This window comes from Eptatretus burgeri, chromosome 16 (genome assembly GCF_056783735.1).
Source record: "Eptatretus burgeri isolate ZD-2024b chromosome 16, Ebu_testis_v1, whole genome shotgun sequence".
Taxonomy (NCBI): Eukaryota; Metazoa; Chordata; class Myxini; order Myxiniformes; family Myxinidae; genus Eptatretus; species Eptatretus burgeri.
This window is the reverse complement of record NC_140976.1, coordinates 13,587,994-13,601,072: the sequence shown is the minus strand read 5'-3', so window position 1 is coordinate 13,601,072 and position 13,079 is coordinate 13,587,994. Positions and strand designations below refer to the sequence as shown.

General features: G+C 45.5%; 1 long non-coding RNA gene across 2 annotated transcripts; it reads left to right on the top strand.

Moving 5' to 3' along the window:
- The first annotated feature begins 27 nt into the window (after positions 1-27).
- LOC147010551 (uncharacterized) lies at positions 28-12,044 on the top strand. 2 transcript variants are annotated; one of them, XR_015052553.1, is made up of 4 exons: positions 28-519; positions 1,839-1,914; positions 3,459-3,566; positions 10,404-12,044. It is a non-coding gene; the product is annotated as an uncharacterized LOC147010551 (long non-coding RNA). The 2 variants fall into 2 exon arrangements; XR_015052552.1 differs by lacking the exon at positions 10,404-12,044 and having other exon boundaries at positions 3,459-3,695.
- Positions 12,045-13,079: the final 1,035 nt, after the last annotated feature.

Here is a 13,079-nt window from a genome sequence, read left to right as displayed (position 1 = left end):
CCGCGGTATGACGTCACGATGACGTATCAGGAAATCAACTTCGTGGTTGTTGTTGTTGTTTTTTTGTTTTTTTTCCACAATTCTCCCTTCGTTTGCGAAGAACGAAAACATCATATTAAAATACGTTTCCATTCGTCTGTCTGTTCACCCATAGACTCGAAAACGGCTTAAAAAAAAACACAACTGACCCCTGTGGGGGTATTACCGTTACTTACCCAAGCCGCCCCCATGAGGGAAATACAAGAGAAGAAAATCAACCAAATCGTTTCAAGGCAAGGATGGAGGATTTGGCAGTGAGGCCTCGGCATGAAAAGCCGAAGACAAGTTCTTAAACGGTTTTGTACAACAACTCATTGGACAAGAATCCTCCTTTAATAGAGTTCATCAAGAGTGCTGTCAATCATCACTCATGTCTTCTCCGAAACCCAGCGAGACGTATATTAGAAGAGTTTGGCCAACTTAACAACGGACGCCATGTTGTGCACCAAGGGCGAGTGTGCGCTCAAGCTTACATCGCAAGTGTGGACTGGATGTTTTAGGGCTTGTCCTACTTATGTCTTGTGTTCTCCGTGAAGGATTTGAAGCCTTGTCCCATCGACATATTATACTGTATCTATAGATCTGAATCTTTGTTGGAATTTTCACGACTTTTTCATTAATTAATCGCAATCTGGGGCTTTAGTAATAATGTTTATAACCCCTCAAATCTAAATTTTTTTTCTGGGTCTTACTTCATTCTTCCCCCCCCCCCCCTCACCTGACTCTCTTCTTCCTTCCCTAATTCTCTCTCTCTCTCTCTCTCTCTCTCTCTCTCTCTCTCTCTCTCTCTCTCTCTCTCTCTCTCTCTCTCTCTCTCTCTCTCTCTCTCTCTCTCTCTCTCTCTCTCTCTCTCTCCACTTTCCACTTTCAAGCTTATTCCCTTAGAAATCTATTTTTTCATCTCTCCAAATCTCTTCTTCCCCACTCTTTCTCCCACCATTCTTCCCTCATCCATTTCATTCCTCCTCTTGAAATCATCCATCCCTTTACATATTTTTACTTCTGCATTTTCCCCTCTTCACACTTTTTATCCCCCGCAACGTGGCGGAATGGGGGATATTGTTGTGACCGAGGTCGACGGCCGTCCGTCCGTCCAAGCGTCAACATTTATAGCTGTGAGTGTGATAACTCAAACTGTTCGCCATATCGATTTGAAATTTGAGTCACACATGTACCACCTGAAAAGGAAGAACTCTGTTGATTTTGGGCGTGGTCGGATCCAAGATGGCCGACTGGGGCGGCCATCTTGAAAAAAATGTTTTTTGTCATAAATGGAAAAACGCTTATCTGATTTCAATTATTTTTGGTTACTACGTTCCTCACCCCTGGGGATCTTTTTCGAGATGATGACCAAATGGTGTCTTGTTTCCAATTCACCTCCCTCATTATCTGGAATATGTATGACCTTTTTCATTCAATGGCAGGGGATTCCCCATCTTTGATGGTATATTTTCTTTTGTACTTGTCCATCTTTTAACTCGTAATAATTATCTGTGCTACGAAGAAGCCAACAAATCTATGTTAAGATCAACTTGACTGGTTTAATTGTACAATTAAAAAAAAAAAAACTTTAAATCAAATGAACATTAAGTTTGCATCTTACGTTAAAACATCAGGTTAGAGGGCGATGAAAGGCTGCAACTTTTACCTTAAAACCCACCAAATGTAGAAGGTCTAGAGACTAGTAAGATCTAGAAACTGAGAAATCATCATTGTTAAATTGTGCAGACATCATGATAGAAAAAAAAGTCTTCCTGTCATCATTCATGGTCCTTGAATTGCATGTGTTTCACTTTCAGGTCTATACTGTGTTGCTTATATCGGCATTAAGCATGGTTATGGAGTCATGGACCAACCACATCTAACAGTTCCAAGGTAAATGGTTCAAATGACCAACCCAAAGTTTACACTCTACTCTGCAGTCCCATATACCGAAATACATGTTAGTTTCGAAACATGTTATCCGTGATCTTCAGCTAAATATACACCAACTTGCAACAATTTTTGGAAATTGTTGAAAAAGATATCAGTAATACAATATTCATCTATTTATTTCACTGGTGAAATAATACTTGGGTATTATTTAGTGTTTACTTCGAGGTGTTAAGTTGACCTTACCTCACACAAGAGATAGTTGTTGTTGGCTTTCCAGCCATCCTGACGAACCTTTACTTCCCAGATTTTCCTCCTTTCTGGGTTGTGGGGGAAGCGATGCATCTGTTTCCCGCGATTCTTTCGATTTGAGCAACCCCATGCTGCACAGCAGGGCATGTTTATAAACGTTGTAACTAAATATTTCATCAAAGTGACATTTTATGAGGAAGCATTCGATGCAAGATGATATGTTTGTAGCGTTGTAGCAAAGTGAGTATCATCTACTAGGTACGCAGGTTGGTCCACAACATGTCTCCTTGTAGTCACATGAGGGCTTTTGACCGATCATAAAGCAAATGCGCTGAAACCGGGTTGACCGTACTCTTTCTTATAGACGGCTCTGCCTAAACCCGCCCCTCCCCTCGTTCTGCTCTCGCTGACCCCTGACAACCCCCCGCCTCTTGCACCCTCCCTGCCACTCGTCCACTGATGCACGGTCTTCATCTCCCTATTTGCCTCTGATCCTCTGACAATCTGTGAATCTCTTGCCCTTCGTCGTCATTCGCTCCTCCATGAGCCGAGATCTCTGTCGTGTATACGTCACAAAACACTAGTTGAAAAGTTGTCATAATATAATATCCAAGACTAATTGAGAATCCAACCACAAAGTCTTGAGCCGCACCCTCGCATCAGTAATGGGGTCGACAACACGAGCGATCGATGCCTTCTGGAACAGGACAAGTTGTGCAGACAACGCAAAAGAATGGTGTACACTGTACAGTTATAAAATGTCCTGTAAACAGGACTCATCAGGGCCTCTCATTCCCTCCAAGCACCAGGAGAGGGCACACAAGACATGACGTGGACATTCAGAGAGAGAAGGCACGCACGACATGACGTGGACACTGGGAGAGAGAGAAGGCACGCACGACATGATGTGGACACTGGGAGAGAGAAGGCACGCACGACATGACGTGGACACTGGGAGAGAGGGGGCACTGGATGAATTCACATCAGGTCACTGAATTCAACCAATTATTTTTAGGTCAACATAGGTCAAAAGGTCAATATAGGCCAAATTTCTGAAATTGTCAATTTTCATCAGATTGACGTGAAATTTGAACAGCATTTGCATATCAGGTCAGTGAATTTAACCACCGATTATTTTTGAGGTCTAAAGGTCAAAAGGTCAACATAAATGGCATTGTAAAAGTGTTACCTTAGAAGGGGAATTAGATGCTGCTCATCGAATGGATGCTCGTGAATGTGCTGTTGATGTTTCTGGGTTGAGTTTGCCCTTGATATACAAATATGGTGCCATTCAGGAAGAAGAAGAAGAAGAAGAAGGAGGAGGAGGAGAAGGATGAGAAGAAGAAGATGTACCACAAACTTTGACCGCTTCCGGAAGAGGTTTATTTGTATTTAAATGTCCGGTAATTGTTTGTATTTATTTTTGCATATATGTACGTGAATACAACTGTCATTAATCATATTAATAATTATTATTATTAAATATTAATTCTATTAAGAATAAATAAAAATTAATTTTAAAATCTCCAAAATCCAACTTTTTTTTTTTCTTCAAAATTTTCAAAACTTTTTTTTGCCTAAAACACTCCGCGGCACTCACTGATGAATCTCTGAAAGTTTGCCAAATATCCATTCAGCCATCTCAGAGAAAAATGGTGACACCCTAACAGACACAGAGAGCCAAACAGCTAATCTTATCGTAGTGTCCGTCCTCAGTGACGGGAAAAGCGAGCCATGGTGGTGGCGAGAATAAACACAGAAGATGACAGTCAGACAGGACAGTTGTCCAGGGAAATTCAGTCCATCCTGTCACGCTCAATTTCACCGAGCTCTTTCAGCAGGCACTCCCACCCTCTGGGAAGTGAAGAACCCAGATTGATGAACCCAGACCCAATCTGCTATCCACACATTGGCAATCATACAGACACAGGAATAAAGAAGTTTATGCATGAAATGGATCATACGTGTTGCCATTAATTTTCACAACTGAATTGTGCACACGGCATCCACAGCTATGAGAAAATTCTGAGAATGCGTAGAGCAGCAGGTGATTGCATCATCCTTTATGACTAAATTTGCAGAAATGATATTCTTCGTCCTGCTGTAAGCCACAAGAATGTTCAGCTTCTCTGGTGAACGTACACGTGAAATGGCGACATAACATTGACCATGAGATAAGCACGGAGCACTCAAATCAATACCCGGCACATTCATGGTTTAGCCTTGGCTTTTGTCGATTGATTTGGCGAAGCGAAACTCGTATCGGAAACTGAGTTCATTGATTTCAAAAGGCAGGTCCGATGGACTAATGGGGATTTGGGGAATGAGCGCATCTTGTCCTTTTGAAACTCCCATGATGATGCTGGCTTCGGTGACATTAGGTGACGTTCGTTTAATCTCCCATCTTATACCGTTACAGAAAAGTGGGGCATCAAGATTACAAAGTAGCGTGATCCTTGTGAGGAAGGTGCATGGATCTGGACACCCAACCGGAATAAAAAGAAAACTTGTCAAAGGGCAGAAGAGCTCCTTGTGAGCCAACGGCGATCCATATCTGGTGCCCAAGTGTGTATGTGGACGTCCTCCTGCAATTGGGGACCTTTTTCTAGGAGGTTGGTGGCAGGATTTGCACTCCGACAACCGTAAAATACTTTATTCCACAAAACACATTAAAAAACGCAAAGAAAACCCACTCCGTGGGAGTACTTCCTGTGCAGCTGCCTTTTGCAAGACAGCTCACCGGATGATGGGATTGGGGCAAAGCCTTTGGGACCGTCATTCTTTCATGATAAGAGAAAAAGCATGGGGTAACCTTCCTGGGTTGGATTGCGGTGGTGTGTGTCATGGTGGTGATGAGGTGTCGTCCACCAGATGGCGGTCTCTTCGGGTTAACCTGAGGTGATCCCTTCAGGAGGGGTACCTGGAATGTCCTATCCCTAAGAGATGATGATCACCTGTCTGCTATTATCTGAGCTCCAGCATTTGAACGTCGGTATTGCAGCACTCTGAGGTTCGGAGACCAGATTGCGGCGAGATCATAGCGGGTGGTTACACAGACGACTGGTCTGGTCGCTCTGATGGTTACCATGCCCAAGGAGTTGCTGCAGCTGTATCCAATAAGCTGACTCCAATGATAATTGAGGTAACACCACTCGAGCATATTATGAGACTAAGGATTCGTCACTCCTTAGGTGTCATTTCCCTGGTCTCTGTACATGTTCCGACTGAGGCGAGTGATCTCATCGTGAAGGACGCATTCTATGCCACGCTCGATTCTGTGGTTGATCAGTTCCCCAGGCGAGATTCTCTTCTAGTTTGGGGGATTTCAATGTATCGACTGGAACTGATAGGCATGGTTATGAGACATGTATTGGTCCTCATGGGTCAGGAACTGTGAACCTGAATAGCACTAAGTTCCTTGACTTTGTAAGAAGTTGTGGACTTAGGGTGGCCGGTTCATGGTTTCAGCGCCCACAAGCTCATCGCTGGACTTGGTATTCCAATGCTGTTAGTGTGGCAAATGAGATTGACAACGTGCTCGACGAAGGTCGCTGGAGGATGATCCAGAACGAGGAACCGATGAAGGGGTAGAGCATCACCGATGGTCAAGTGATCCTCATCCTGCAGACAGAGGAATTCATGCATTGCGTTCCTCCAAACGCATCCCTTTGCGGACTGCAGTTGGAGTGGAGGGTGGTGGGCTCTTGACAGAGGAGTCTGAAGTGAAGGCCCACTGGGCCGGTTACTTTGAGCGGTTGTACCAGGCTGATCCACCAGCTGTCGAGTTGGACGTCAGGGGTGTTACAATAACTGTTGCTGACCTTCCCTCCAATCCACTGTGATCCACCTTCGTTTGTGGAAACACAGGCTGCGGTGAACCAGTTGAAAGGGAGAAAAACTCCTGGGATCTGTGGAATCCATGCTGAACTTCTCAAGGTTGGTGAAAATGCTGCACTCAAGTCATTGCATGCAGCTCTGTGCTCTGTTGGGAACACAGGCATCATCCCGAATGACTGGTAGAGGGGTCTTGTTGTCCCTTGCTGGAAAGGGAATGGTGATTGCCAGGACTACAACAGCTACTGAGCGATGACGCTGCTCTCAGTGCTGGCAAGTTCTTTGCTCGGATAATTATTTATGGGGTTCGCCACCATCTGCTTGAGCACCAGCGTCCAGAGCAGTCAGGCTTTACACCAAAGCAGTCAATGATTGACCGTATCCTTGCTCTTCGGGTCCTCACCGAACACAGACGAGAGTTTTGGCAGGGGCTGCTTGCAGCCTATGTTGATCTCTGCAAATCATTCCATTTAGTGAATTGGGATGCTCTCTGCAGAATTATTGGTCTTCGTGGGATGCCACCAAAACTGATTGATCTCATGTCTGAACTCTACTCTGGTACTGAGCGTGTTGTGAGATGTGGTGATACCATCTCTGACTTATTTTTAGTTGTTACTGGAGTTCCTCAGGTGTGTGCACTGGTCCCCACACTTTTCAGTGCATCTATGGACTGGATTCTGGGCAGGATGTCGGAGAGGTCAAGTTGTGGTGCATCCTTTAGGAATGTTAAGATCTCTGACTTTGATTTCACAGATGATGCAGTCATCTTTGTGGAGAATGATGCGGGATATCCTTATGGGGGCCCTCGAGGTGCTGAATGAGGAATAGGAGCTGCTGGGATTATGGGTTTCCTGGGTCAAAACTAAGATCCAGACTTTCAATGACATCTTGGATACTGCTATCTTGTCTGTACCTGTTCATGGTGAGGATGTTGAGGTCACGGAGAGTCACTTACCTTGGCAGTGATATTCATGTCTCTGCTTGTTGTCAGCCAGAGGTCAATGGGTGTCTGGGTTGGGCCTGGGGAGTCATGGATTCACTGGATCATGGGTGTGGAGGGTGTGATGCTGTCAGTACCTATGCAGGAGGACGATAGTCTGAGACTTTAAGTCCTTGGTGCTTGCAGTCTTGCTCTATGGATGTGAGACTTGGACTCTCACCAAGGACCTGAGTGAGACAGAGTCTTAACTCCTTCGGTACCAGGTCTCTTCGGAGAATCCTTGGCTATTGCTCGTCAGTCTTTGTGTCTCACGTGTGGTTGCTGCGAGAGATTCAGATGAGATTTGTTACCTGCATAGTCCGTAAGCATCAACTGCAGCTGTATGAACATGTGGCTCGTTTTCCTGAGGCTGATTCTGTTCACCAGATTCTCTCAGTGGGGGAGCCCTCATGAGTGAAGGAAGCCAGTGGGCCGACCACGTGCCTCGTGGTTGCAGAAGGTTGATCGGCATCTCAAGGATACAGGGATGGGCCAGGCATCTGCCTGGGGGATGGACAGACGGAGGCCCCTGGAGTACCATGGAAAGTGGACGCAGTGACACGCTGCTCTGGCGCATGCTCCCATACCTGACCTGACCTGTTGATTGGGCAGTCAACATTGAGGAACAGGTTGTGAGGAGGTGTGGGGGGTACCGGGTGGCTCGAGCAAATTGAGAAATTCCGTTTGATATGCAATGGCTTGATCTGTATCTACTGCGACGCTGTCAATTGATGTGTACGATGTAAATCGGCCGACAAAGAGTGCAGCAATTGAGAAATGATGGCATTCACAGCTTCATGCCTGGCAGTGAGTATTGCTCTCTCACAAAGCCAATGTGGATTCTTGCAATTCTGTCTCAAATTCTCAAATTTGGATGAACAATCCTCAGTTCGTCGATAAAGTGACAATATTGCCACATTCATGGAGGATCATAAGGCCATCCTCGTGATCTGCTTTGAGGAGTCCATCTCCATTTCAAAGAAGCGATGAGAACTCTGATGGAGATTGATCAGCTGAAGTCTTGGCTCTCGTGTTTTACAGAGGTGGAGCATCTGAACAAATCGCCAAAGATACAATGCTTTCAGACAGGCGTTGAGTTTGTCCGCTGGTATTCCTTGTAGTATAACGAGCAAGGTTTGGTGGAAATCGCCAGACAACAGTAAATAAACATCTCCCATCAGTCTAATGTTGCTTCGTAAGTCTTAGCTAGGCCCCAAATCAATCTAGTAGTCCTGCGCTGAACCGACATGCCTCTCTATGGCATCTCTGTCCTTCCTGATTTGTGGTGACCAAAACTGCACACAATATTCTAGATGTGACCCTCACTAAATTCCTGTACAATGTTAACACCACCTCTTTTGATTTATAAATGATCCCCCTCCGAATACAACATAAAACCTATTTGCTTTACCTATAGCTGCTTGGCACTGTGCTACCTGCTTACCTCCCATATCTATTACCACCCCCAGATCCTTCTCCGGTGTGACAGACTCCAAAATTACCCCTTACATCCTGTAATCTCTATTTTCATTGTTCTTTCCCATCCACAACACCTTACACTTGCTCAGGTTAAATTACATCTGCCATTCTTTTGCCCAATATATACAAGTATCAACACTCTCTTGTATCTGATCACCACCCCCTCTGCTATCCACCTTACCTCCAAGCTTTGTGTCATCTGCAAATTTGGAAAGCTTACTCTTTACCCTATTATCCAAATTGTTGATGTAAATATTGAATAGTAATGGTCCGATCTCTCTCTCTCTCTCTCTCTCTCTCTCTCTCTCTCTCTCTCTCTCTCTCTCTCTCTCTCTCTCTCTCTCTCTCTCTCTCTCTGTCTCTCTCACTCTCTCTCTCTCTCTCTCTCTCTCTCTCTCTCTCTCTCTCTCTCTCTCTCTCTCTCTCTCTCTCTCTCTGTCTCTGTCTCTGTCTCTGTCTCTGTCTCTGTCTCTGTCTCTGTCTCTGTCTCTGTCTCTCTCTCTCTCTCTCTCTCTCTCTCTCTCTCTCTCTCTCACTTTCTCTCTCGCTCTCTCTCGTTCTCGCTCTCTCGCTTTCTCTCTCTCTCGCTCTCTCTCGCTCTCTCTCGCTCCCTCTCCACCTCTCTCTCTCTGTCTCTCTGTCTCTCTCTCTCTCTCTCTCTGTCTCTCTCTCTCTCTCTCTCTCTCTGTGTGTCTGTGTGTCTGTGTGTCTGTGTGTCTCTCTCTCTCTGTCTCTCTCTCTCTCTGTCTCTCTCTCTCTGTCTCTCTCTCTCTCTCTCTCTCTCTCTCTCTCTCTCTCTCTCTCTCTCTCTCTCTCTCTATTGGTTGGGATGCAGCTATGCCGATGATGCAGTGTCCCCCTTACCAGTACACTGGTGCTCATTTTGCCGACCTCGGAATGATGACAGGCTGAGTCAACCTCCTGGTGTATTTAATTCAGTGGCCAATGGGGCTTGAACTCAGGACCCTAGGATCCCAAGCCACCACCCTAACCACTAAGCCAACACCAGGCTTGTCCGAGTACTGATCCCTGAGGTACCCCACTACTTACATCCTCCCAGCAAGACATCCTCCCACTCACAGCCACAACCTTCCTTTCACGAACCCAGTTGACAATCCAATTAGCTACCTGACCAGCCACTCCACAAGCCCTCACCTTGGCTAACAACCTCCGATGTGGTACCTCATCAAATGCCTTCTTGAAGTCGAAAAATTTAAGAAGATCTACATCTTCTGAAAGACTTTAAAAAAAAGCCTGAATTCCCTCCTCAATTCCCACTGTAAACCTTGCTCCCTCCTTTATATTGTTACGGATCTGGAAACCATTTGAATTCAACATACAGGTCCCAAAAGTCAGTTATCCCGTTAAGTACCCTTTCCTTTTGTCTAGTGGGAGAATCAAAAACTTGCGTTGCAACTTCTTTTAGTTAGGTTATTAAATCTTTACATCTAACAACCAACAAGCCATCTGCATGACCCCTCGGCCCATCACGATCCACCGCCAACCGGCTGCACCACCAACGTACCTTTGCAACATTGATACTGTTACTCGTCGAGTGTGGGCCCGTGTGGAGGACTGGCTGGGGTTTCCCGGGAGGGGCCGTTGCAGCGTTATACTGTTACTCATCAAGTTTGACCCCGCATGGAAAGAGCGGTTGGGGTTTCCGGACAGCGGCCAAGGCCCTGCCCCGGAAAGGTGGGCCGTAGGACCCTGTCCAATGAGGATGTTTCCTCATTTTCCCTCCAAATTGACGAAACAACGGATGTTTCCAGTGATGCACAGTTACTTGTTTTTGCAAAATACAGCTACGAGGGGAAAATGTACGAGGATATGTTGTTTTGCTCGACACTCGAAGGAACTTGCACTGGTCGTGACATTTTTAACAAACTGGACAATAAAATGCGCGAGGAGGTGCTAAGTTGGGAAAATTGCATCTCTGTATGTACAGATGGAGCTGGAGCCATGCAGGGGACACAAAGGGGACTGAAAGCTAAAGTTTTGGAAGTGGCGCCGCATGTCAAATTCACTCATTGCATTATTCACAGAGAGGCCCTCGCCAGCAAGAACCTCGAGCCACAACTCCGCAATGTTCTCCAAACAGCAATTAAAGTGGTGAACTTCATCAAATCCCATCCGGTGAACACCAGACTTTTAGCCACACTCTGCCAGGAAATGGGATCGGAACACGAATCTCTACTATTTCACACAGAGGTCAGATGGCTATCACGGGGGAAAGTTTTAACCAGACTGTTTGAACTGCGTGAGGAGGTTCGCATTTTCCTCTCATATTGCGGCTCCCCCCTCGCTGACCACCTGACCGACCCCACATGGGTTACTGGCCTTGCATATCAGTCCTTGCATATTTGATAAACTGAACAGTCTAAACTTGTCTCTCCAAGGCCCAAACACCAATGTCCTCATGCTTTCTGACAAGGTTACAGCGTTTACTAAGAAGCTTGAGCAGTGGGCAGCGCGAGTCGAAGAAGGCAGTGTGGAAATGTTCCCTGAGCTCGAGGACTTCATGGACAAATTTGACATAAGCATCCAAACAATAAAAGGACTTATTGCTACTCACCTCAGAAGCCTGCTTGGCCACTTCAATAGGTACTTCCCAAAAGACGACACCCCAGAGAGAAACGACTGGATGCGCCAGCCTTTCATCACCTCATCTGCCCTGTCATCGGAGCTTGCGGATGCGCTCTTGGACCTCTCCTCTGACCGCACATTAAAGACCGCTTTTGCCTCATCCACACCGGAGGAATTCTGGCTGTCAGTGGCCGCAGAATACCCAGGACGATCAAAGGCTGCAATTGATATACTTATTCCATTTGGATCTACATACCTTTGTGAGAAGACCTTTTCCTCACCGACATTTATCAAGAACAAATACAGATCACGGCTCATTAGAGTTGAGGATGATCTTCGTGTTGCAGTCTCCAGCTTAAAACCAAGAATACAGCTGCTTTGTTCAAAGAAACAGGCCCAGCCATCCCACTAAAATGAGTAAGTGAATACTATCTGACAATACAAGCCTTTTTGTGTTCTTGTGTTTTATTGTGTTCAATTATTGTGAGTCAGTATTATCTGAATTATTGTGTTCAACCTGAAAAAAAATGAAACTGAAAACCCATTGAGAATCGTTGTTATAAAGGGGTAAATGCAAAATGAGATAAATGATAATAGGCTACAAGCCAACAACAGGCATAACTGTTATAAGAACTGTGAATGAACTGAGAATAATAAGCCTGTAGGGACACTGAAAGGTATTTACACTGTGCTTAAAGCTGTTTTGCAGGCCCAGCTTTATGAGAATGAATGATAGCCTATTGCTATCAGCTTGTAAAGCAGTCCTGTTGCCTCCTTCACATTGAGTTGTGTTGTTGGATGTTGAATAAAATTTAAAACTGTACTTAAAGCCAAATTGATTTAGTTTTTGTTTTGTTGTTGTTTTTTTGGTATATTTTTGGTCAGTAATGCAAGGTTTGTGTACGTCTGGTAGCTGTCATGTGTGATAGTAACCTCTGTCTGCAGCAGAGGGTCGCTCAATCTTCCAGTCCGTGTCCCGTGCATAAATAGGCTACGTACCGCTCTTTGCAATTACAGAAGCCCTTTTTATGAATGTGGCTGGCTTTTTTTTACTGTGTTATACATCAGAGTGTAAATAATTAATTTGTGATGCCAGTTTAGTTTCGTTTAGTTCTGGTTAGTTTTAACAGCTGGCAGTACCAAGGCGTTGACCAATGTGCTCCAGGCACTGTGGATTTTTTTTACGCGCTCCGTGTGACGTCACTGCAGTGTGTTTCAAGTGTGAGTCGGGAGAGGGGGTCGCGAATCCCAACTTAAATTTTTTGGGGGTCGTGGCTCCAAAAGGTTGAGAACCACTGGGTTCGACGAGCCGTCGGCTCGCGGAGCTGTCCGAGCGACGGCCTACAATTCTGGGGAGTTCGGTGGGAGACGACGCAAGCTCTCCCCACCTGGTGGTCGTTCTCGCCACAGACCCCCGGCCCACAATATTTAACATGCGGCCATCATTCCTCAAACACTCCCTTAGTCCCTGAAACGATTCCCACTGATTGTTCAATGTAAAACATTCCTCCCCACAACATTCTTACAGCCATTGGTTGAAGATAATTATTTATATATCGTTTCCTCATCATGGGAGAATCCCAGAAAAAAACCACACACACCACACACCACACACCACACACCACACACCACACACCACTAGAGTGTGCTAGTTTTTGGGCTTCAGCCCGACAATGATAGTTAATGTCACGTTTGGAGTTTGTACATGTGTCCGTGTGTCCCAGTACATGTGATTTAAACGATGGGTGAGACATGAAGAGAATTTAATTTGGACTTTTGTGTTCTGTTTACCTCAGATCCATCGACATCTGACAACGATAATAATAAGTGGTAGTGCTAGTTACTAGAACTACCGATAAAAGGTGTGTGTGTGTGTGTGTGTGTGTGTGTGTGTGTGTGTGTGTGTGTGTGTGTGTGTGTGTGTGTGTGTGTGTGTGTGTGTGTGTGTGTGTGTGTGTGTGTGTGTGTGTGGTGAATCCGAGGGATGTTCGAGGTTCGCGGAAGAAGAGCACACCCGATACGGCCACCATGTTCGAGC